The sequence below is a fragment of the Castanea sativa genome, chromosome 12 (genome assembly GCF_040712315.1).
Source record: "Castanea sativa cultivar Marrone di Chiusa Pesio chromosome 12, ASM4071231v1".
Classification (NCBI taxonomy): domain Eukaryota; kingdom Viridiplantae; phylum Streptophyta; class Magnoliopsida; order Fagales; family Fagaceae; genus Castanea; species Castanea sativa.
In genome coordinates this window covers 35109043-35135804 of record NC_134024.1, presented here as the reverse complement: position 1 = coordinate 35135804, position 26762 = coordinate 35109043, and the positions used below count along the sequence as shown (strand labels likewise).

General features: G+C 39.0%; 2 pseudogenes; both read right to left on the bottom strand.

Moving 5' to 3' along the window:
- Nucleotides 1-4702: 4702 nt before the first annotated feature.
- LOC142620583 (11S globulin seed storage protein Jug r 4-like) overlaps nucleotides 4703-26762 on the bottom strand; it is a 29845-nt pseudogene continuing 7785 nt past the window's right edge.
- On the bottom strand, nucleotides 5757-8396 carry LOC142619394 (uncharacterized; annotated as a pseudogene).

Sequence of the window (26762 nt, the reverse complement as noted above, 5' to 3'; positions counted from 1 at the left end):
CTACACTCTAATATATTATTGATGTAGCCCTTTAGAGTTTCCTCCGTGGATGTAGGCCATTAGGCTGAACCACGTAATCCTCTTGTGTTATTGTGTTCTATACTTTATGCTTTCGCTTCCGCATCCATAATAGCATATTCAACATGGTGTATCAATGCTAATATTTAACAATGTTGATACACATTGATTTTACTACATATTATTGTTTTATGTTTTTAGTAAATTAAGGAAAATGTTGTATGATTTTGTGCATCGACCAGCTTATGATCCAACTATTATAATAGATAAATATTTAGATATTATCAATTCACAGCACCGATGAATTTCTTTGTATGAAGTGTACAATTTTAATATTAATTTTTTTTATAATTGAGATTAAAATAAAAGCATAAATTAATGCAACATTATATATATATATATTTTTTTGTTGACTTAATGTATAATATTACCATATCCTTTTGTTATTATTTGATTATTTTATCAGTCTAAATAGCTTAAACTAAATACATTACAAATAAATTGACATTAATTAAGTCTTGTTTATCGCATGGGTTATAACTAGTAAATATATAAATTGCATTAAAAAATATGTGAGAGAGGAAGATGACAATAACTATATCTGGTGAAAAAGGAGAGCAAAAAAAAACTAATGGGAACCTGTGTTTTGATGGTGTGTTAAATAGGCCACTGATGACAGTAAATAGTTAATAATTACCAATAACTCATAAATATCCAACAACTAATTTACTCAAAAAGCCCATGTGGCCAGTTGCCCATAAATGCCCAAAACCGGCTAGAAAAGAGAGAAAAATAAAAGCATGCATTTAAGCATTTTGAACACTCACCCACACCAATCAGCATTGCAAGGACTTTAATTTGTTACTCTTACCATTGCTCACACTTGCCTCTCTCTCTCTCTCTCATGATTGAAGGAGTAAATAAATGGAACGCATTTCTTGTTCTTTTTTTTTTTGGTAAACAAACGATACATTAAACAAACTAAACAATTACAACAGGTTCATTGAACATCCTATTAAAATACACACCATTCAAATCATCCTCAAACGCATTGCAAATGTCCGCAGGTGGACTAAACAAAAGAAATAAAATCAAGTTCTTGAATAGCACCCATTCTAGCAAGCAAATCCGCACACTGGTTGGCTTGGCGATAGCAATGGTTAAACTGGATCCGCTGGAAGCGCACTGCCAAGTGTCTGCAATCATCCAATATGGGAGAGACAACGTTATTTACATAAGCATTGTTCTTCAAGACATCCACCACGGCTTGAGCATCCAATTCAACAACAAGGGATTCAATGTTTAAATTGCAGCAAAGAAGAAGACCCTCTCTCAGCCCCCATAACTCTGCTATGAAGCTACTTGTTGAGCCAATGTGTCTAGTAAAACCCACAACCCACTCCCCCTGCTCATCCCTTACTATGCCACCACAACCAGATCTATCCGACCCTCCCAAACATGATCCATCAGTATTAAGTTTCTTCCAGCCCGTTGGAGGCCTTTCCCAACGAAGACTTTTACTGATTTTGCGATTCGGGCTCCTGGGAGAGTGCACACAGTAGATAATAGACAAATGTGTTGAAATAACTGCATGTCGATATTTTGTTGAATTATTTTTAGTTAATAGTGTCATAGATAAACAGGTATGTAGTTTGAGTTAAAACATTCTTTAAATTGTAAAGCTTTTGATAACATTAGATTGAGAACTAAATTTGGTTACACACTTGGTTATGCCCAAGGCTATAACTCCCACTAATAAAAATTAATATGGCTATATATTTTAAAAATATAACCGTTGGATTGTGTGTGTGTATATATATATATATATATATATTTTATGTTTTTAACACATATGTTAAATTTTATACCAATCGGATGTTAGTTACTATTCTATAGATAAATTTATTTTTTGTGTATAATTTTATATTTTTAAAATTTGATTGATAACATAGTTATTAATTTTTAATTTTCTGAAAATTTTGCAAGCGTGGAAGATATAAGAAAAAAATGTAATTTAATAATGAATTTATCATAATTCACACCAAATAAAAATATATTGAGTGTATTTGTAGCCTTAAACTAAAATTAAGTTTATAACGAAGTAAGTTTTAGTTAGATCAATTGGTAAAAAATTTTATAGTTGAATAAGAGATCTGCGGTCGATCCCCGCCCATACCAAAAAAATTAATATATGTCTTAGTCTGATAATAAAGAACAATTATAAGCAATCATCAGGAGTGACAGTATAGGTTAAAACTCAAATATATATATATATATATATATATATATATATATATATATATATATATATATATATATATATATATATTGATGAAGCAAAGGTTCGTCAGTTATAGTGAGATCGTCCAGATGGGGCCGAGCGCTCGCTTGCGTCACCGTGGAAGTAAGAGCTCCCTAAAATGGTCATCGGTGTGGTGCCTGCCACAACGCCTCCGATGCCAAAGTCAGCACAAGGGAGCTTATAATAACAGTTCAGAATATTTTAATATATATTCTTTTTTGTGTATTTGTACCTGGTGTTGGCTATGTGAGGGTTTTATATATGTTGTTCCGGATCCTAGCCATTGTGGTTGATATTGTGATGTTAATGCCTTCTTTGATAATGCTTCCTGCTTAGTAATGAGGTTTAATATGCCCTCAACGGTTTGTCTAGCTGATTTTGTAACCGTCTGGGACATTATTAGCGGCATTGAATGATCCTGATATCCTCGTCGGTGATGTGGACACTTGTTTAGGCTCTTCTCTGGGAGCGGTCTCATTTGTCTTATTGACCTTGTCTGTGGTTGATTTCGTCAGTCACATCATATATATATATATATATATATATATATATATAATATAGCCAAACATTGTCCTTGGATTAATTTGCAATCACTTTTAAATTAAGAGATTTAAAGTATCCGTAAGTTATAATTCAATTTATTAGTTTAGAGTTTGTAGACCCGTTTGAAAAGATGTGTACGGTCACAAATGTTTTTTTACAATGGTTAATATGGTTGATTGCAATTTGTGTATAATGGTTGGGAAATTTAGACCTCGGTTGACAGAATTAACAAGTTTTAAACCCAAATTGTTAATTAGATTTATTATGAATAAACCTTGTTAAAACGAACAAACATTAATATCATGTCAATATCTTGTATAGTGAAAAAGTAAATAAGACAAGATATAATGACTCAGGAAAACCAATTAAACAAACTAGTTTCACAGTAAAAAAATTGGGAGAAAACCTTCCCGAAAAATAATTCATTATAGTAAAGAAAAGTTTCAGATCTAGTACAAAACTTTTGTCCCTAGACTCTACAATCCCTGTAAATGAACTTACAGAAGAAACTTTTTACCGCTTCAGAACCTCTGAACTCTTCAATATATGAATGTCACCCTTTTGCACGGATCCCAGTACGTGACTAACCAATGATGCACGGCTCCCAGTATGTGACTAACTTATCAACTTGAAGAAGATGTTGGCTGTAAAATTCTTCACTTCATTAACAATGAAGATCAAGAAGCATTTGGTTACAAAACCCTAAGGCCCAAAGACACAGTAGCTTTTGTCAGAGAGAATAAGCACTCAGTCACTTTTTGCATGTGTTGTCCTTGTGTTCTCCTTGTATTCTCTTATGTGACGGCTTTTAAAATAAGCCTTATATATGTCTAGGATTGTAAGAAAAGAAACCCTACACATACATGTTAGTATGAGCTGAAAATCAAATCTGAAAATCTGAATTTCGTAATTCTCGATAGATACAGCTGTCGAGCTATCTGTCAAGACTTCGATAGATATATCTGTCAAGCTATCTGTTGAGATTCATTAATCCTCGATAGATATTATCTGTCGGCAGTTATCGAGAATTTGTCTAGCTTTAATGAACAACTTTTCTTCACTTGTTTCTTGGTCCAATCTCCATGACTTTAATATTAGACTTGAACAACATTTTTCTTAAAAACTAAACCCATCCTAGATCTACCAAATTACAAGTAAAGTGTGTTTTGTCAAATGATTATCCAATTCTAAATGACATATATTCATAACATGTTCCACATATGTCCTAACAATAATAAAAATAAATTGTAATTTTTCCCACTTAAGTGATGTTTTAGTGTGCATTTAGCAACAAATTATAAGTTAACTTTTTACTTAAATTATCCACCACTTGTAGGTCACACAATACTTTTTATATTAATTTTATTTCAAATAGTATAAATTTCCTCTTTTTTAAAAACATGTTAATTTTTAATATTTTGTCTCATATTATACAAATAAACTAGTGGCAATAAACAATTCTTAAATGGACACTATACAAAACCTTTCACGTTATATAGGTTTATATTAACCTATTATAACCCATAAAGGTTCATGCAATAGTTATTTACTTGACCAGAACCTTTCCTCAACATTGATTATTTAAAGGAAGACCATGAAAATATGAAGGAAACAAAATAAAAATAAGTAAAATATGTAAACAAGATTTAGCCCAAGGAACCATATATAGGATTTTATTAACTTTTTATAAGCTCACAAAGATACACATAGCAGTAATTTATTTTAGTAGACACTCTCCTTGGCATCGATTATTTATTAGAAGAGCCTTTCAACCTTACAAAATGCAAAAAGTATGTGTCGCATGATCTAGTTTCGACACATTTACATTAGACTTTGCATCTAAGCTATAGCCTTCGTTTGAGAAGAAGATCTAGAGGGTCTTATTACACTGTCCTCTTGCTGCAGCAAATTCAATTTCAATTCTGAAATATCTTCTTTTCGAAGTTGGAAAGCGTTGGCCAATACGTCCGCTGGAATGGCCCTAAGGACAGAGGTTTGTCCGGCAAGAGGAGAAATTTGGGCATTGTCATTTGTCTTGAAGGCCACCCACTCGAAACCCTCACTGCTAGCCCGTTTCACTACAGCAAAGTTTTGTGGCACAGTTAAGATCTGATCTTGTTGGAGCTCATCATCAAATACAGTTCGACCAAAGTTGTCAACTACTTGAAGCTGGGCACGGCCGCTTACTACATAGATGATGCTGTGTGCATTCCGGTTCCAATGTGGAACATAAATAGCATCCTGTAAATACAAGTTTTTATTTTAATTTTTTTCAATTTCATTTTGTTCTTAACATGTATGAAGTAGTACTAGTATTTCGGTAAACTAATTAAATTTAAATATTAAGAAAAGAAATTATAATTGTTAAGTTAATCTCGACATTCACAAACATTACCCTGTGGAGCCTTCCGAACTCAGCACTAAGTTGGAGCCAGCGGAGGACTGGGAGGTTGTGCCTATTGAGGGTACTGATTCGACTGGCTTGGGGATTGTAAATATCGGCACGTGAAGGGTCATGGATGTTCTTCCCATGGTTTTAAAAATCGGTACGGTGAAAGAACCGAAAAAGGAGCTAAATACCGGTTTTAAGGTCGAACCTCGATGGTCGAACCGGTAACGTCATAAATAATTTAATTATTATTTATTTAAATTATATAAATAATTAATAATTTTTTTAAAGAAGTATATAATATTTTTTTAAAGAATTTAACATAACAACATTACAAAACAATCATCCTTAACAAAATAAACTTTCAACAAAACCAAATAAATAACTTCATTAGTCATTATATTTACATCCAAATGGCAAATAAAAAATAAGTTCATTACATCCAAATAGCAAATAAGTTTTAAAGTTCCAAACAAATAACTAATAAGTTTTAAGACCCAAGCCTCATTTGGTATGAAGAAAATTGAAATCAATGTCATCATGTGAACCAAATGCTCCGCCACTAGCATCATTATCATCATCCTCATCCTCATCTTCATCTTCAATAGGAATAGGATGATTTTTATCTCTAAATCCGGGAGGAGCATCATCTTCATCACCAAATGATTCCAAATTGATGTCATCATCATCCTCAATCACTTCATTGTCCATATCTATACAAATTCCAAAACCAAAGAACAATAAATGAAATAACGATTCTAATAATCATTTCTCATAAATCATAAATAGTCTAATTAAAATATGCAATTAGGCAAAGAATTGTTATAAGCTAACCTCTTTGTACATGGCTAGATGATCCTTCTTCGATTGGATGAGCTCCCTCTTCATATAATGTATTCTCTATCTCCTCATGATCCAGAAATGGAGGCTCCTCATCTTCCACTACCCAAAATTCAGTTTTGTCGATACTTGCATAATCAATAGGATCAAAATTTAACTTCTTCCTTTTGACTCTATATCACAAGATTAACATAATGAATAATTGATAACCAAATCATTTATATTTCACAATCACAAAGAACCCACTTGACCAAATTAGTGAATCACTCATATTTTCCCACAAAAACGTTGAAACAAAAAGATTATATAATATATACATTTCTTTCAATCGGTAGTTATAATGAACATACACAAGATCATTAAGTCGTTGATGCTCCAATCTATTTCTTCTTTTGCTATGTATTTGTTCAAAAACACTCCAATTCCGCTCACATCCCGAAGAGGAAGCTGTTTGGCTAAGGATCCGAATTGCAAACTTTTGTAAGGTTGGAGCACAAGATCCAAACAACTTCCACCACTCATCTAAGTTCCATATACAACATAAAACAAGGATACAATGAATCAATAAACATACTTATCCCAAAAATATAAAAAAGATCTATGATCTTTAAAACATATTTTCATTTTATTATCAGTTAAAATAAACAATATCTTACCCGGCTGAGATGTCTTGGCTGATTCTTGAGCAAGTTGGGTTCCAAAAGTTTGTTCACGCTCTCGAAATAGCCTTAATTCCTCCACCAATTTCAACCGGCCAACTGAAACTTTTGATTCAATAACATCTGTCACAGCGGATTATGTCTCTAGCCTCTTATTAAGAGTAGACGAGTCATGATTCAACCAAAAAGCAGCAGCATGAATATCTCTATAAAATTGATTATCCCAACGATCCTTGATAATATTAACATAAGGCTCCCATAATCTCTTCTTGTCCTTAAAATTTTTTTTGATTCCATCAATTACTCTATACATGCCATCATATACATAACCCATAGTTGGTTTTTCATCAGAATCAACAATGCGTAATAAACGAATCAATGGTGACATAATATGCACAATTACATGACAATCATTCCAAAATTGATTGTCAAGAATGATTTTCACTACTGCCTTTGCTTTCTTATCTTTTGCATATCTTGATTCAACATAAAATTTGCTAGTCACCAATGTTTGTAAGTCATGCTTATGTTCCTTAAGACTCCCTAAGGCAATGAAAGTAGTAGCAAACCTAGTTGGCCCTGGACGCACAATTTCCGTCCAATTTTTTCTAGTTCTCAACCAAGCTTGCAAAGCCACATGATTATAGATGAACACTGTGATCTTGGATGCACGCTTTGCAAGTTTAGCTACATGATCCATCTTCCCAATCTCCTTAAAAATTAAGTTTAGGCAATGTGCTGCACAAGGTGACCAACTAATGTTCCTATATTTTCCACACAAAATTCTTCCAACAGCTACATAATTTGCAGCATTGTCAATGACCAAATGCACTATATTTGCAAGACCAACCCAATTAACAATTTCATCAAACAAGTTACTCAAATTAATAGCATCCTTAACCAAGTCAGAAGCATCAACAGAACGTATAAAAACAATTCCTTTAGGACAATAGACAAGGAAATTAATCAATGTTCTATGCCTAGTATTAGTCCACCCATCAGCCATTATTGTACAACCAGTATTAGCCCAATATGAACGATGAGAATCAATAATCAATTGGACTTCTCTTTTTGCTTCTCTCAACAAAGGCACTCGAAGGGCATGATAATTTGGGCCTCTATATCTAGGACCATAAGAAGCTACAGCATTAAGCATAGGTTGATAATAACTAGAATTTACAGTATTAAGCATAGGTTGATAATAACTAGAATTTACAGCATTAATTGGAATGCAAGCATCATACATCCATCTTGCTACAGCCATATCAACCCTCAACTTCTTTTCTTTGCCAGCAAGAACAATTTTAATAGAAGGTTGAGCTCCCGGTGTTGTTCTAGGAGCAAAGTAATTACCAATGTCACCAACCTTTCTCTTGCCAAGATTGGATCTTAGTGGAAAATTACTAGGAGCACCACTTTTATTTCCCCTACCTAACCCCCTAGCTCTAGGAGTAATTTCTTGGACATCTTCAAATTCTGGTGAGTCCTCTAATGGCGAATAATTAGATGTTTCTTGATCCTTTTTTGCTTGTTCTTTAGATTTAGCAATGCCTTTCAAATTCTCAACCATTTGAAACCTAACATCATAAGGTACACCCATACATGCAGCCACATCACCTTTAACTCCAGCTAGATGTCTTTTCATCCTATTGATGCCCCTCTCCTTTATAACTTTTCCCACAATGTATACATCTATAACTACTTTTTCCGTCTTTAAACTCTTCAGTTACATGATCCCATGTGGGATCACATTTCGCTCTCACAGATGAAGAATTAGCATTAGACCCTGTTGTAGAAGCATGTTCATTAGATGGTATAGAGACTGACTCCATTTCACTCAACAATTTCAATTGGCAGCAACTATTTTATCAACAAATAAATTCATCAACACAACATACACAAACAATAGTCAATAATTTCAAACTAATAGCAACCAATTTATCCACAAATAAATTTATCAACTCAACATACACAAACAATAGTCAATAATTTCAGACTGGCATCAACCATTTTATCAACAAATAAATTTCTCAACACCAACATACACAATCAAAAGCATAATACTTTGTAAACTATATTTCCCAAACAATAATACTTTGTAAATCAAATCCACAACATACACAAATAAACTAAAATGCTATTGTAAACTAATAATTGAAATTACCACTTACTAGTGAAGTCACGGGAGGAGAATCTGAGGTGAAGCCGAGAACATGAACTATGAACTGAGAATTTGAGATGAAAAAAAAAAAAAACAGAACCGAGAAAATGATCAAAATGAAAAAATCAAAATCATAAAATAGAAAAGAATACTAATTAAGTAATTATTAGTTTATTACCTGATGAAGCTGGAAAAAAATTAAAAAAAAAAACAGAGGGCGTGAGGGAGTGAGGGGCTGAGGGAGCGAGGGAGAGAGTGAGGCAGGGGAGGGAGTGAGGGGCTGAGGCCGTGAGGGAGAGAGTGAGGTAGGGGAGGGAGGGCGCGAGGGCGCGAGGGAGCGAGGGAGTGAAGGCATCGGCGCGAGGGGTTGAAGGGCTGAGGGGCTGAGGCCGTGAGGCCGTGAGGATGATTGGATGAAAGAAGAAAGCTTGAGGAATGAGGAGGCTGGACTGCTGGAGGCGTGACTGAGGAGAGAAGTGAGACTGAGAAGTGAGAAGGCTGAACATAGTTTTAGGATTTTAGGTTTAGGGTTAAATTTTGAGGGGGGCCAAACGACGTAGTTTAGGGGGCTTTAAGGCAGATTAAGCAAAACCGGTTCGACCGGCCGGTTTTACGGTTTTTACAGTTGGACCGGCCGGTCTACACTATTTACTGTTTTTTTAATTGTATTTCCTGTTTTATAGCATAACCGGACTGGATTTAAGGTTGGTTCCCGGTTGAACCGGCTGGTCCGGTTCGATTTTTAAAACTATGGTTCTCCCTAAGCCTCAATGTGCATAGAGTCTCCTCAATGCCATTGTCACGTCCTCGTCGCCTCTCACGCCGTTCCCTCTCTTTCTCTCGCTCTCCTCTCTCTCGCGCTCGTCACGCCCATGTCCACCTCGATGGCTCTCGCGTTGTTCCCTCTCTTCTTCTCTCTTTTCTTGTCTTTCTAGTCGCTCGCATTCCTCATGTGACCTTGGTGGCCTGGCCACTTGAAGCCTACCTTTCACTCTCACTATGTTCCCCCTGTCCTCTTGCAAGCCTTGAAGGTTTCTAATGGTGTCCTCATGCACGTTGAATATTTCAGCCAAATCCTCAGTACAGAAACCACTGAAGACATTGTTGCCCTGTCCCTATTGCTGATTCCTGCAACGCTCATCACAGCCTTGGCCTTGTTGCTGCAGGCGTCGTTGTCGTTGTCCTCGTGGGCTTCGATCTTATAGCTGAAATTCATCTTCTAGGTTTCCGGCAAGGTAGAAGTGCTACATATATACAAAGTCAACCGTGATACAACATCAGTTTATACAGTTGGATATGTTGTTATTATTAATTGGAATTAATTAATATATATTTGGATTTCTAATTAGTTCTTACTCTAGGGTTCTCGTCAAGCTAGTTGGCTTGGTTGTTAGTGTCAAGGAGAGTGACTGCGACAACCTCAGACTCGCCGTCATTGTACAGCCAATGGGCTACTTCGGCAGGTAATGCTATGATGTCACCCTGTCGGAAGTTTCGGATCTTCTGGTGCTGGTCTCGTTCCTCTCGTTGCTGGAACCTACGATCCTGTCCTTGTTCTCGTTGAGATTCTTGGTATGTGTTAGGGCAACCGGGAAGTATGGTACCGCAGATACCATAACCTGTTTTACATTACACAAATTAAATTACAATTTGCACATGCACAAGCACAGAAATGTTTTAAATTTAATTTCAATGTTGCTTAATTTTTTTTTCTTTTCTTTTTGAATATAACTAAACTAAATATGTATGTATGTATATACCTCTCTGAATGTAAATGAGTTGAGGAGCATTTGTGTAGTGTGGCAAGAGAAGGCCATTAGGCTCAATGGTACGGCGAACGACGGCCACTCCGCAGTGGTGGCTCTAGGAATTTTTTCTAAGGTGTTCCTCAACAAGTATAAATTACACGATCTAATAAAAAAAAAATTTTATATATTGACAACAACAATCAAAAAACATGTAAATACATAAAATTTACAATTGCCTTCTACGATTTTTCATTTTTTGAAATCGTTGCATGATAGTCTCATTATCAATGCTACAAGCTACATCTTTTTCAATATACACAACCATGCAATCATTCATCCACTGATCTCCCATTCGATTGCGCAGTTCATTCTTTATATATTTCATTGCTGAAAAACTTCTTTCTACTGTTGTAGTAGCAACAGGAAGGGTCAAAGCTAACTTCACAAGCAAATAGACTAATGGATAAGTCTCATACTTCCTCATGCTCACTAACTTTTCAGCAAGTTCACTAACTTCTTGAAGCTCTAAAAACAAGTCATTGTTGCGCATATCAAAAATGAAATTCTGAAGTTGAGAGTCAAGTGCCAAGATATCTGTCCCAGGAAAATCATATGGATAGAACTTTGCTAGATGTATTAACTTTTCCTTATCAAAAGCCACAAATGAATTACTTGGATTCAAGCAAGCCATACAAATTAGCAAATCGATATTCACCTCTGAAAAACGATTGTTTAGCTCTTGAAGTTGCATATCTATGACTGTGTAGAATAGCTTAACACGATAATGATGTAAATTTGTATTTTGTTGGTTGTTGCGTTGCGGCCTCCTACTAACTACAAATATTTCATCCATGTTCAAGATAGGAATATCATGTGTGGCACAAAATGAAGACACTTCAGTCAATAAAGATGTCCATTCATCATCTCTCGTCACTTGCAATCGTTGCTTAGACACTTTAACAAGATCTATAGCATTTACTATATCTTGATTTTTTTTTTTTGCAATGCTATTGACAACTCATTTGTGATCCCTAAAATGTTTTTCATCAGGTGTAGAGCAAAAACAAATTCAAAAGATAGAATTGATCTCATAATAGATCGAGCTTCAACTTTTTGGTTAGAGAGCCCATATTCTTCAATAATCTCAAGTACATCAGCAACAGCAGAGAACATCAAAATCAAGTTGAGAATAGTCCCATAATATGATCCCCAACGTGTATCACCAGGACGTTTAAGATTTGTCTCTTGATTCAAACCTTGTCCACTTCTTCGTACACCATTCTCTAAATCTTCTTTAATTTTGACAAATTGAGCATCTCGAAGAGCATCTCGTCTTTTACAAGAGCCTCCAACAATAGTTACTAAATTACTAACCACATAAAAAAAATCAACAATGTTAATGTGATTTTTAGCAACGGCAACAAGTGTCAATTGAAGTTGATGAGCAAAACAATGGACATAAAATGCTAACTTATTCTCTTTCAAAATTAAAGTTTTGAGACCATTGATATCACCTTGCATATTACTAGCTCCGTCATAACCTTACCCATGTAGTCTCGATAAACTCAAATTATGTTTACAAAGTAAACCTTCAATAGCACATTTGAGTGACAAAGCGGTGGTCCTTGCTACATGTACAATACCAAGGAACTGCTCTATAATAATTCCTTGTTTGTTCACATAACGAAGAACGAGTGCCATTTGTTCTTTCACTGAGATATCACGTGACTCATCAACTAATATTGAAAAGAACCCATTGCCAAGATCCTCGATGATGGCTTTGGATGTTTCATGTGCAATTGCATTCACCATGTCTTTTTGAATATCAAGATGGGTAAGCTTGCAATTTTTCCAAGTATTTTGCATCACTTCATTGATAGATTCATTGTGATCCCCCAAAAATTGTAGAAGCTCAAGGAAATTTCCTTTATCACTTGAACCTTGAGATTCATCGTGACCACGAAAAGCTAATCCTCGGAATAAAAGGAATCTTACGCAATCAACTATTGCATTTAATTGAATCTGATATTCAGCTTTATCTTGATTTGATTGCTTAACCAAAACACTTTGAATGTGTTGCTTTTCCTTCTGTAAATCTTCACTCTTCTTGACAGCTTGGTTATGAGCACTATTAACTCCTCCAACATGGGAATCTAACTTCCCAACCTGATTCCAAAGTCGGAATCCCTTCGTTACAAAAGTGTTACCTCCTCCTTACTTACCAACATCTTTCCCAAATAGGTAGCAATAAAAACAAAATGCTGCATCTTTGGCTATACTATATTCCAACCAATTTCTAGTTTCATACCATTCGACTCTAAATCGACGGGGCTTTCCAGGAAAATATGATACTGGGTAATCATGAGGAGGTCGACAAGGGCCTTTTCCTAAATAATGTCTTCTTATTTCATCATGATTATTAGGATGATAAGATGATATCTTTTGTCGTAGCCCAGGATCTGAAGGAAGATTTTCTAAGTTAAAGTCAACACGACTTCACTTAGAAGATGGAGATGAATCTTGCACAGGAGATGAATCTCGCACAGGACATGAATCTTAGGTACGTGGTTTTTTTATCAAGTATTTGTCCATAATTCTAGTAAAAGAATAAACAATAAATTATAAGTTTATTTGAAATATTAATAAATTATTAATTATTGTTGTTTAGTTGTTTCATTAATTTGTTTGTCTTTTATAAATTATAATTTGTTATATTATTGTTTCATTAATTATAAAATTATTAATTGTTGTTTAGCCTAACATAATTTAATTTTTTTTGTCTTTTATAATGTATTGGTTAATTAAATTATTAACGCTAAAAAATAATCAGAAAATTTCACAAGAACTAGCTACCAATCAGAAAATTTCACAATCACAATTTCACAAATCACAATAACGCTAAAAGACAATTAATGTCTTTGAGTCCAATACCAACACACACCAACAGTCCAACATGGCAACACCAATACCAAGACATTACAATTTACACACCAACCAACGGATAAGAATCAATCATAAGATAAAGCCAAAAGCAAAATGCCAAATTCAAAAAGTAAAAATAATAATAAAGTTAAACTGAGTGCTTGTTTCTTAAAAAAAAAAAAAAACTGAGTGCTTCAGCCAGCCAATCACAGTTCACCAGTTCAGACAAGGAGACAAAGTCATAAATTTAATAATGACTAAAAAGAGAGAGAGTCATAAATAAAGTCATAACTGTGTTCATTATTTCATTTTCATTTCCTATATCATTTCAGATTTGAGATAGAGAGAGTGAGAGAGAGAGAGAGAGTCAGAGAAAAAAAGAGAATGAAATACCTGGGCGACGGCGGCGATGAGCGACTGCGACTGCGATTGGGACGATGTGGACCGATCTTCGTCTCTGATGCGATGAGGGGCGACGAGTCCGATCTCCGATGAGCAACTGCGATTAGAGCTGGATCGATCTGGCGATCTCCGATGTCCGATGAGTGACTGGAACCGTGGATCGATCTAACTTCTAAGGGGAGCGTCGTTCGGTCGTTGCTCTATTTTTCCTTTTTAGGTTTGCTTAATGCTTTAGCTTTATTGAATTTTTTTGATTTTTTTAGAAAAGCTTTAGTGATGTACTGAACTACTGATAACTGATTTGAGGTTTCTGATGGGTTTTTTTTTTTTTTTTTGTTGAGAAACTGTGGGTTTGCTTCCTCTGTCATCTGTTGGGCTTGCCGTGGGCTTGATGTTGGGCTTGCTGTGATCCCGTTTGATGTTTCGCTCTTACAATTTTTTTTTTCTCTGTTACAAATTTTTATATATATATATTTTTTTTTCAGATTTTAGTTGAAATTTTTTTTTGGGCTTTTTTTTTTTTTGGGCTTGAATGTAGAACAAATATATATATTTTTTTAACGTGAGGGTGTTCCTAATTTTGAATGAGGGTGTTCCTATTTTATATTTTAAGGGTTAAAAAAAAAATTAGTATATATAAATTTCAAGTCAGGGTGTTCTTGGGAACACCCTGACCATAACGTGGCGCCGCCACTGCCACTCCGACGCACTGGAATTGCTGGTCATTGGGGTCCCAAGACTCGATCACACCGGCATCTGCCTCAATGCGGTTGTTGGGTTCAAGGGCATTAAGCCTGTCAAGTTGGCACTGGTTGAACTGTTGTTGCTGCCAGCTTCTTTAAGCTGCTAGGCATCCATTGAAGAGCACAAGAAGGCGACTCGGAGATAGACTTAGCCATGGTTCTTTTTGAGGTAGTACTGAAGTGGCGACTCGGAGATGCCAGTATTTATAGGAGAGAGTTGTTGGTTAAGGGGTAGACACGTATGGCATGCATGCTATCTTTGTCGGTTAAGGAATCATCAGCCATTCTTCTCTTTGCATGGCTTATCGACCCTTATTGTTTTACACCTCAATATATTTGCTAGGGCATGTGTCTCTATAGCTGCCTCAGACAATGAGACAAACACTTTACGTTTTGAGTTAGAAACTAGAATGTTGATGCATGTGAGAATATGATTATATTCAAACTTGTCCAAGACAAGAATAGAATTCAAACACAAAATAATCACAATAGTAATTAATTTTACCATATCTATATCTTCTATATATAAAAAGTGTCAATACTTCCGTTTGTACTTTTTTTTCTTTTAAATATTTGTATGAACAGGCATATATATATATATATATTGTTATACTGATACAATAAATTTCACAATATTTTCACAATTATTGAGATGTCGATTTTTTATAAGTCGAAATAAAATAATAAAATATGAAATTGTGACCAACCACAACTGAAAATAAATATTTTGTGAAATTTTGTGACATTTGTTGGGTGAATGTGTAAAAGCTACAGTATGTACTTTCGGTTTGTTCAATATGTACTGTTCATCGTTTTTTTTTAGTCATCAATTTTTGCTCTTTTTTTTAAAAAATATTTATAAGAGCTTGCATATATATTGTTATACTGACATAACAAATTTCACAATATTTTCATAATTATTGAGGTGTCAATTTCTTATAAGTCGAAATAAAATAATAAAATATGAGACTATGACCAACCACAAATAAAAATAAATGTGAAAATGTTGTAACACTTGTTGTTATCACAATATTTTCACAATTTTTGAAATATCAGTTTCTTATAGATCAAATAAAAAAAATGCTAAGTTAACAACATTTTTACATTAATTTCACAACAAATCATAGGTAAACTACTATTGATGGATAAAAAAGTGATATCAGTCATGGGTCTATTTTAAAACTAGTAACAACTTGTCAACTAGAATTTGTTATGAAAATATTATAGAGATAGCATTTCTATAAAATAAATAATAATATATCAGACTGAAACTTAAAACAGTTGAAAATAAAGGTATTGTGAAAATTTGTTGTGTTCATTGATTTCTTTTTTGGTTTAGTCAAATTTGGTAAGCAAAAATTTACTGTTTTATGCACAATTTTCTTTTGTTGATTTTTTGTTTGTTGTTATTTTAGTGCATAGTTTAAAGTGGTTGTTCCAATTAAAACTAATAACAATTTACCACCTAGGATTTGTTATGAAAATGTTGTGGATGTAGCATTACTCTAAAATAAAATTATAAAATATCATACCAAGGCCCACCATAGCTAAAATAAAGTCGTGTTCCTGACTTTTTTTTAGTCAATTTGTTGAGCCAAAACTCATAGTTTTATGGACAGTTTTCTTGGGCTAACTTTTTATTTTATTTTATTTATCATATTTTTTAAAGTAAAAAAACACATAGTTTTACCAATAAAAAGAATTATGGAAAAAAGTATTTTTCCCCTTTATGTTTGGGGTAGTTTCATCCCCTCCAATTTTAAAGTTCAATCATTTATTATTTTATATTTTGCAGACAAGTATATAGTTCCTATTACTCTCTTAGTTAAACCCTAAAAAAATCTTTTGATTCCTAGAATATTTCATTGTGCAAAAACTAAAATGCGTCATTAAATTTTAATGTCCCAAAAATTTTCTACATGTATTTTGAGTTTTATGTGTTTGTCATACTTAGAAAATAAAAATGATGATATATGGTATTCTATTTGTTACCTAGAGAACACTAATTTATTAGTGGTTTAAATATTCTAGATTTATAATTTTACCTAATAAATACTTTTGTAAGTGCACAAGTGCACCTGGCCCCAAGAACAGTTATGGGCCCAGGCCCAATGAGCCTTAAACAATATGAATTTGTAGAGTGTGGTCTTGAAACCCAGGTTAGAAGTGTGTGGGGATTAAATGACAAACTAAAGATTGCAAATACTTGGAAACAACAAGGGATATTGTAAATCGGCCTCCTCGGACGTAAGCCGAGAGCTGTTCTTATATTATATCTTTCTCCTTGTCTTTTTTCTTTTTAGGTTACAAAAAGTCCGTCCATGTTTCTATTCCAGGTTCCTCCTTAAATACTCCTCTTTTTAATACTTTGTACACGTGTTGCCCCAACTCCTCCCTTAGCCTATATATTTCTTTTCTTAGTGCCTTTGAACAAGAATCAGAAGTTTCCTTTCCACCGTTTAAGTGTCACTTCCCCATTAATGCGGGGTGGTAGGTGCAGGGTCTTTAATATGGAGGTAGCATTTCTTTATCTTTGACATTTTTCCAACATCGGTGCTTCTAAGACATTCAAGGGTTCACCCCTTTAACCATTGGTCTTGTCCGTGTCCTTTACTAACCTTTACCATGAAGTCCCGGGTTCTTCGGTGTCATCCGAAGGGAAAAATCATCCTCACTGGACCCTCGACCCTCGGCGTATGGGCCGACCCGTAGTACTAACAAGTCCTAAACCCAAGAGCAGGGTCGCCTTTCCTTAGCATGACCCAACGGCCCATATTCCTATCAAGGTCTTTTTACTCCCCACAATAGCCCCTCAAAACTCTAATTTTCGACATCCGAGGAGAAAAATAGGGTTTTGATCTAACGAGGATCCACTCCACACACTTTATAAGTGATGGCACGTGTGGAAATCGTTTCGCGTCCCAGAAGATGCCACTTGGCGGTTTTATTTTCAAAAACGCGCACATTTATTACTATAAGTTACTCTTTGTCTCCCATGTTCAACGGTGATATGGGCATCCAACGGTCCTCGCTACTCCACGAAATTTTAGGCGGGACAAATATAATTTCGAGGCCGCCTTTTCGCACGTCGTGACGCTTCGGGAACCTGCGCCTTCATTTAATTCATCAGGGATCAATCCCATCAAAACACCAACAATCATTCTTTACCAGCAGAAAACCGTGGAAACCTGTACCTTCAACTTTGTAAGTTCTTGCTCTCTCTATTCTTAACCCTTTCTCCTCGGATACAGTCCTCGGCTGTCTTCGTAAACATTCTCCCCTTTAGATTTTAGCCTTTCGTTCTTTTCTAATGGGTAGGTTTAAGTGTCTAGTTGATACCGCCGCTGGGATGGAAGGCTTTAGGGCCAAATACCGTATTCCCAGCGATGTAGGACTAAAATATTGCCCGGCAGAAGCCGTGGCCGGTTCTAGGAAAGAGGGAGAGGTTATCATCCCAATGATAGCCTTTATAGAGGGTGGGATGACCCTCCCAATGAGACTCGTAACTAGGGAGTACCTTCGCAACCACCGGTTGTGTCCCGACGTTGCCTCCCAAACGTTTTTAGAGTTTTGGGTAAGTGTAGATGCTCTAAACGAGCAGATGGGTTTAAACCTCACATGGCACGATGTCGTGTTCCTATATGAGTCCCATAAACTTTCTAAGGTAGGTTATTATATTAAGTCTCGGTCCAAGACCGTTAGGCTAATCTCCGTCTCGCCCAAATCCAACAAAGGCATGAAGGACGACTACTTGATCGTGTCCGGAACCGGCACGACGGCCTCCACCGCCCCGCCTGAGCGGGGGGGGATCCTGTGCGATGCCGTAGGATTAATCTCCCCACAACACAACTTCTTCTAACACACAGAAATGCGTATTCATACTTACTTAAACTTGTTAAATATCTGTGTGAATCTAACCAAGTTTGTTTGTTTTGATGCCTTTTTTGCAGATAAGAGACAAGTGCGTCCTCGTCTGAGTCACTGTAACGTCGCGGATCTAAACCGAGTACTTCGCTCCGAGGTGTTCGTCAGCGAGGACCTACAACTTAGAGCCGCCCATCTGATTTTAGGATACGATCCCATCTCCTCAGATTTCCAAGAAATAGAAAATGCCATAATCGCGGGTGACCGGAGACGAAGAAAAATAAACGTAGCCCGGCCGAACTTTTTAGACGACCGCGACCTCCCGGACGCTCCTAACACCGTTTTGTACAACCAACCTATAGCAGCAATTCCCCTTGCTGTGCACTCACAAGCAACTGTCGTTCCAGAAGAGCAGGTGTCTTCTTCACACACACTCGACGACGAGATAGATCAATTCCATCTCGAAGACACCGAGAGACCTCGCGGGAACCAGTTTATGGTACTTTCCGACGAGGAGGAAGAAGCCACCGAGGCCTCTGGAATTGCAGGGTTTGTGGTTGCCCTACCCGAGGACGAATCCGAAGAAGATATGGGAAGAATGCAGGGTCTCCTCACCAACAGAGCTGCTAAGGTTGTAGAGAAAAAGACGGGGACGTCCCAAGTTCCCCCAGCTTTACCACCTCCTCCTCCTCCAAACTCGAGCCAAAACTTCCACGAGGATCCAATGAAGAAGAGGAAGGGGATAACGAGGGGACGATTAATAAAGACCCCAAGAAACCACGACAACAACTCCCACCGGCCCAGCCAGCGGAGCCGGGATGCGGCGCGGTGGGCTCGCTCGGTTGAAATCGGGGAATTCAGGGGACGAGGCCGAAGTGCGCCGAGCACCGACCACCCGGTCCCCCGATCTAAGACTCGGACGGCGCACCCATCTCCCGCGTCCCGCATAAGGGCGGTTCAACAAGGCCATGCCCACCACCCGGCCGAGGTCTTGGAACGCCTTCCCGCCGCCCAAGGACATGGAGACCTTGGAAAAATGGGCCAGCCTACAACTATTCCTCTCACTAAAAGAGATTTACACAAGTGTTGTTTCTCCTTTTATAAGATTCCACTTTTAACAATATTTATAAGTAAGTTTGTTTTTTACTATTCCTAACTCCATCATACTTTGTTACAGCTATTCAGAGGTCTTTGTAGCTAAGAAGTTTATTGAAGACACTCGAAAATAGCCGTAACCGAGCTCGAAATCAAGCCGAGATCGAGAAGTCCTCGCAAGTACCCCTTGCCGAGAACGAGAAGCCGACCCCTGAGGTGGCGGATCCGAGGAGAGAGAAAAATGGGGTCGAGTCAAACTCAAGACTATGCGAAGACCCGTATAGAAGGACGCCGCAAGCTCCTTCGTGAAAGAGATGAAGAGCTCTCCCAAGCTCAAAGGGAGTGCTCCTGGATCCGAAGAAGGAACTCGGCGTGATGAAGAAAGTTAAGCCCCTCCTTCCAACTTTCTCTCCAAGTTGCCAAGCTGCAAGTTTCGATGAAGGGGTAGCAACCACAGAGGAGCAATGACAGAGGAGTTCGCGGCTTTATGCCGCGAATATCGTCAAAAAGTAATGGGGGAAGCTTTAAACGTAGGAGTTCCCCAATCTTTCTGGATTCCGAGGAAGTCCGAGAACGTTTGGCTTCCCTAGAAATACAGGAGATTGAAGAGGCTCCCGTCGCTACTCCTACCCCCGAGACAACTCTTCCCCGCTCTACCTCCGTGGTCCCACAACAAGTTCCTTGATCCTACGAACCTCTCGGTTCCAACAAAGAGAAGGAAGGAGAAGTGGGGATGCAGAGAAGGACTCGAGCCGTATAGTGGAACCCAACGTCCTTCCAACGAAGACAAGCAGAGCAAAGGAAAGCAAGTTTTGACTCCTTTCAGCCGGAGTTGAGAAAGACCGAGGGCACCAAGCATTCTCAGAAGACCCCCTCTAAAGGCTTAGGACTTATCTTTAGGACTTCTCTTTTCCATGTTTGAATTATATATGTAATGTATATTTGACTAATTAATGAAGAACAATTTCATTTTGCTTTTCACTTGGGTTGTATCTGTTTTTACTTTATACTTTTTGTTCTTATTACAGAAGTTTCTCAGAGTAAACAACTCTAACACCAAGGATTGCACAATCATAAATTTCATATAATCACACGCATATTATTAAAGATTTAATAAAAGGTGGTATGGTTGAGACATTTAAACAATGCCTTGATTAAAAAGAAGAGAGGACTTCATATAACGATTAAACCCTTATAATGCATAACACTGTTTCTAGTAGGATGTAAGATCCGAGGACCATTCCTTACACAAAATTGCTTAACAACCAAAAATATGAAACGTAAGATCCGAATTTAATAAACAGTAACGCATTAACATCCAGTCATAATAAGGAGACAACCTTGATCAAAGATGTGGTCCGAAGATAAGACTTAATCAATTTTCCGTTTGATTCTTCAAAATTATAAATCCAAATGTTCATTTTCCCAAAGTAGGAGATCCAAGGACCCGACATAACTAAGGTTCTGTTTAACAAATGACAAGACATCAATTTCCACAAGGTTTATGGTCCGAGGACTGCATTTAACCAAGTTTCTGTTTGATTCTTAAAAATGATAACTTCAAATGTTAATTTTCCCAAAGTAGGAGGTCCGAAGACCCGGCATAACTAAGGTTCTATTTAACAAATGACAAGACATCAATTTCCACAAGGTTTGTGGTCCGAGGACTGCACTTAACCAAGTTTCTGTTTGATTCTTAAAAACGATAACTTCAAATGTTAATTTTCCCAAAGTAGGAGGTCCGAAGACCCGGCATAACTAAGGTTCTGTTTAACAAATGACAAGACATCAATTTCCACAAGGTTTGTGGTCCGAGGACTGCACTTAACCAAGTTTCGTTTGATTCTTAAAAACGATAACTTCAAATGTTAATTTTCCCACAGTAGGAGGTCCGAAGACACGGCATACCTATGGTTCTGTTTAACTAATGACAAGACTTCATTTTCCACAAGGTTTGTGGTCCGAGGACTGCACTTAACCAAGTTTCTGTTTGATTCTTAAAAATTATAACTTCAAAAATCAGAGCTACTCATAACTTTGAAATATTAATTGACAAAAGCTCATTTTCATTAATAATAATACCTTCTAAGATTATTTACATTCCATGGACGTGGTACAATTCGTTCGTCTAGGTCAACTAGCCGATACGACCCTATGCCTTCATATTGAAACAATGCGATAGTGGGCCTTCCCGCTAGGTCCTAGCTTACCCTGCCGGGGTTCTTAGGAAGTTGCCTACAACTTTCCTTAATACAAGATCACCAGCGCAAGTGGCCTTAGCTTCACGTGGGCATCATATCCTCGTTTTAGCTTCGCCGATAGCACAGGCCATTTGGACCATACCGCCTCACGCCGTTCCTCAAGTAAATCAAGATCTTTCTCTAGAAGTCCCTTGTTATTCTCCGGGCTAAAAGAACTTGTCTTTAGAGTAGGAAAACCAGCATTCCAATGGTATCACCGCCTCGGCTCCATAAGTCATAGAGAATGGCGTTTCTCCAAGGTGGATCCGTGCGTGTGGTCCGATACGTCCACAGATTACGAGGGAGCTCTTCTACCCATTTGCCTTTCGCATCATCCAACCTCTTCTCGAGCCCGTTGACTATGACCTTGTTAACGGCCTTGGCCTCGCCCGTTTCCTCGAGGATAAGCTGGGGTAGAATATCTATTTATGATACCCATGTCACCACAATATTGCCTAAAGGCGTTGCCGTCAAATTGAACGCCATTGTCCGAGATAAGTGTATGCGGTATACCAAATCTAGTAACAATATTTTTCCATATAAATTTCTTTGAATCAACATCTCGGATATTGGCTAAGGGCTCGCCTTCAACCCATTTAGTGAAGTAGTCCGTTCCCACGAGCAGCCATCTTTGTTGCCGCCAGCTCTCGAAAATGGCCCTACAATGTCCAAGCCCCACCGTGCGAAAGGCCAAGGGCACGGGAGAGAGGGTTAAGAACCCTCCAGTTGGTGGGATATTAGGGGCGAACCTCCGACATTGATCACATTTTTTGGCATAATCCCGAGCCTCCCTCTCGCATATTAGGCCACCAATAACCCCGAGTCGTGGCTCTATGGGCTAAGGATCTTCCCCCGGTGGCTCCCACAAATTCCCTCATGCGCTTCCTCCATTAATGTTTCGTTGATTCGTGGTGCACACACAACAAATACGGTCCCGAAAAGGATCGTTTGTATAGCTTCGGGTCCCTGGACAACCAAACGCGGCGCCTTTTCGACGTACCTTCTTCTCGCTTCAACCCCGTCTACGGGAAGAATGTCATTTTTAAGAAAAGATATGATCGAATCCATCCAACTAGGACCAGGCCTTATTAGATGGATGCGAGGTGCATTAGCAGTTACAAGAGAAGGTTCTACCAGATCCTCAACGAGAATAACCCTTGGTAGACCTTGAGCCGAGGATGTTGCCAACGTAGCCAAAGAATCTGCATGAGTATTTCCACTCCTAGAGACATGAGCTAAGGCAAAGGAGTCGAATTCAGCCTGGTGACGCTTGACCTGGGCCAAATATTCCTGCATTCTGGGGTCTCTAGCCTCCATGGTCCCCATGACTTGGCCGACCACTAACTGAGAATCCGAGAACACATGGATTTCCTTGCCCCCCATCTTATGTACCATTTGCATGCCTACCAAGACTGCTTCATACTCGGCCTCATTATTAGTAGCCGAGAAGGCCAATCTCAAAGATTTTTCGAAGACAATTCCTTCAGGGGACATTAGAACAAGTCCAACACTGCACCCTTTTTGATTAGCAGCCCCATCCACATAAACTCTCCAAGCCGAGGGCGATACGGCTGTGATCACACCAACTGATTTTTCACCCATGTGTGCTTCTTTTGAAGTTTCTTCTAACAATGGTTCAGTAAACTCTGCCACCAAATCAGCGAGGACCTGTCCCTTTACCGAAGTGCGAGGCTTGTATTTAACATCAAAGGCTCCCAAAATGGTTCCCCATTTTGCCACCCTGCCAGAATAATCAGCACTACGCAACACAGCCTTAAGAGGCAACTGGGTCAAAACAACCACAGTATGAGATTGGAAATAATGAGGAAGTTTGCGCGTGGCGTGGACTACAGCCAGAAGTGCTTTTTCCAAGGGCAGATAGCGCACCTCGGCCTCATTCAAGGACTTACTAACGTAGTAGATCGGTCTCTGTACTCCGCTTTCATTCCTTATAAGGACTAAGCTCACCGCGTGAATAGCCACGGCCAGATAAGCGAATAAAACCTCGTCCACCTCAGGGCGAGATAAAATAGGTGGCCGAGAAAGATATTGCTTAAGCTGTTGGAAAGCTAACTCGCAGTCCTCGGTCCATTGAAACCCTTTCCACTTGTTTAACAACTAAAAGAAAGGACGGCACCGGTCAGCTGACCGAGAAATAAATCTATTCAACGCAGCAATCATTCCAGTCAATTTCTGAATCTCTTTTGGGTTCCTAGGCGGCTGCAAATTCTGAATAGCCTTAACCTGCACCGGGTTTACCTCTATGCCCCTATGAGTAATCATATACCCCAAGAACTTTCCAGACCCCACGCCAAAAGAACACTTGGAGGCGTTAAGGCGCAACTTATACTTCCTTAGCATCCGGAAGGTGTCGGCCGTATCCGTCATGTGTGAAGGTACCGTCTTACTCTTCACCACCATATCATCCACGTATACTTCGATGGTTTTCCCCACCGTCGTTCAAACATTCGGGTCATCATTCTTTGATAAGTAGCCCCGCATTTTTTAATCCAAATGGCATGACCTTATAATGATAGTTCCCGTTGGAGTAATGAAAGCGCCTTCTCCCGATCCTCTAACGCCAAGGGAATTTGGTGGTAACCCCGGAAGGCGTCCAAGAAACTCATCCGAGGATGTCCAACAAGAGCATCTACCGGTTGATCAATCCGTGGCATTGGGAACGAATCTTTAGGACAGGCCTTGTTCGGATCGGTAAAGTCCACACATACTCTCCACTTGTCGTTCTTCTTTTTAACAACAACAAGATGAGCCAACCATTCGGGGTAGAAAACTTCTTTGATAGCCCCCGCCCTTTTGAGTTTAAGAACCTCTTCCTTCACGGCCTCGAATGTTCTCGGAAGATCGCCGAGGTGGCTGCCTCCTCGGAACAATGGCAGGATTGACGTTTAAACGATGACAAATAAAGTTCGGATCTACGCCCGGAGCCTCATAGGGGTCCCACGCAAAGACATCTAAATTATCCTTCGTAAATTTCAACAACTCCATCTTCTCTTGGTGTGGCAAAAGTATGCCAACTTGGAAGAACCTCTCTCGGATCATCCGTTATTACAAACTTCTCTAACTCCTCACAAACAGCCTCGTCTCCCGTCATCGCTCCAGTGCCTCCGGAGCCGTTAATTGCTATGACTCCCGGATGGGCAAGGTTGATGACTCAATTTCGACCGACGAAGCACCGCAGCCGATATGCATTGCCTAGCCACTACCTGGCTGCCGAGGATTTCCTCAACATGCTCCCCCGAGGGGAATTTCACCTTAACATGTAAGGTAGAGGAGACAGCTCCCAAAGCGTGCAGCCATGGCCTGGCGAGGATGGCTGTATATGGAGAGTACGCGTCAACCACAATGAAATCTACCTCAACCGTTTCTGTGCCGGATTGAACGGGTAAACGGATCTGTCCCTTCAGCACAACGGCCCTTCCTTCGAAGCTTATAAGTGGGGAGTCGTAAGGGGTTAGATCTTCCAACTCCAATCTTAGCCCTTTAAATAGATCAGGGTACATGATATCTGCACCGCTGCCCTGATCTATCATCGCCCTGATCTATCATCACCCTTCTCACATCATAGTTCCCTATCCTGAGGGTAACCACAAGAGCATCGTCATGGGGCTGGATAGTCCCTACTTTATCCTCCTCGGAGAAACCCAAGACAGGTAAAGTGCCCTTTAATCTCTTCGGCTCGCTACCCACATCCTCGGCCTCGCGGATGGGAAACCGCCATCACCCTAGTGGGACCCGAGCCGGTCCTACTGTGTGGCCGAAGATAACATTAATTGTTCCCAATGCCGGCCGAGATGAACCGTTCCTCCGGGTTGTTTGAACCAACTTGACCGACCTCGCCCCGTTGGCCGACACAAGTGCCGCTTTAACTTTCCCTCACCGACGAGCCGCTCTAGATGGTTCCACAGGTCCGACGCTCTCGCAGTGTGACCCACATCCCGATGATACCGACGAAAAGGTTTTGATTTCTTCTCGCAGGTCCCCCGCCATCTTGCCGGGCCATCCGAAGAAGGGCTCTTTACGAACTTTTTCTAATAACCGATGCACCGGTTCTCGGAACACGCATTTACTCGAGGTGCCGCCGAGCCGGATTGTCCGAAGTAATCCCTCCTCGGCTTGTTGTTGTGATATCCGTCCGACCCGAAATCCCTTCTCTCCGTGGGATAACCTTCTCCTTTCCTTTCCCCGCTCGCTGGTCTTCCTCTACCCTTTTGTATTCATCAATACGATCCATAAGACGGCGTACGCCGTGGACGGGCTTTTTCGTCAAAGACTTTCTTAGGTCGTGATCGCAGGGAGACCCACCTTAAAGGTATTAAGCGCCACCTCATCAAAGTCGCCGTCTATTTCATTAAACATCTCCCGATCGGTCGGAGTATGCTTTCGTTGTCTCCCCTTCCTTCATGGCCATGGATAGCAACGAGTCCAATGGCCGAGGGACTCGCTACACGTAATGAACCGCGAAGCAAATGCCATAGTTAGCTCCCCAAATGAGCCTAGCGATCCCGATTCGAGACCGTTAAACCATCTCATAGCCACAGTCCCAAGCTGGAGGGGAAGACTTTACACATCAAAGTCTCGTTGTGAGAGTGCACTGCCATCCTTTGGTTAAAGTGACTCACGTGCTCCACCGGATCAGTCCGGCCATTATAGATGGTAAAGGTGGGCTGGGTGAACCTCCTGGGAAGCCTCCCCCTCTCAATCCTCCGTGAAAACGGAGATTTAGAGAGTTGGTGCAACGCCCTACTCATGGTATCGTTGCCTAAGCCCCTAGAACGAAGCTTCTTACGTCTGCGGGTTGGCTGGTCGTCCTCCTCA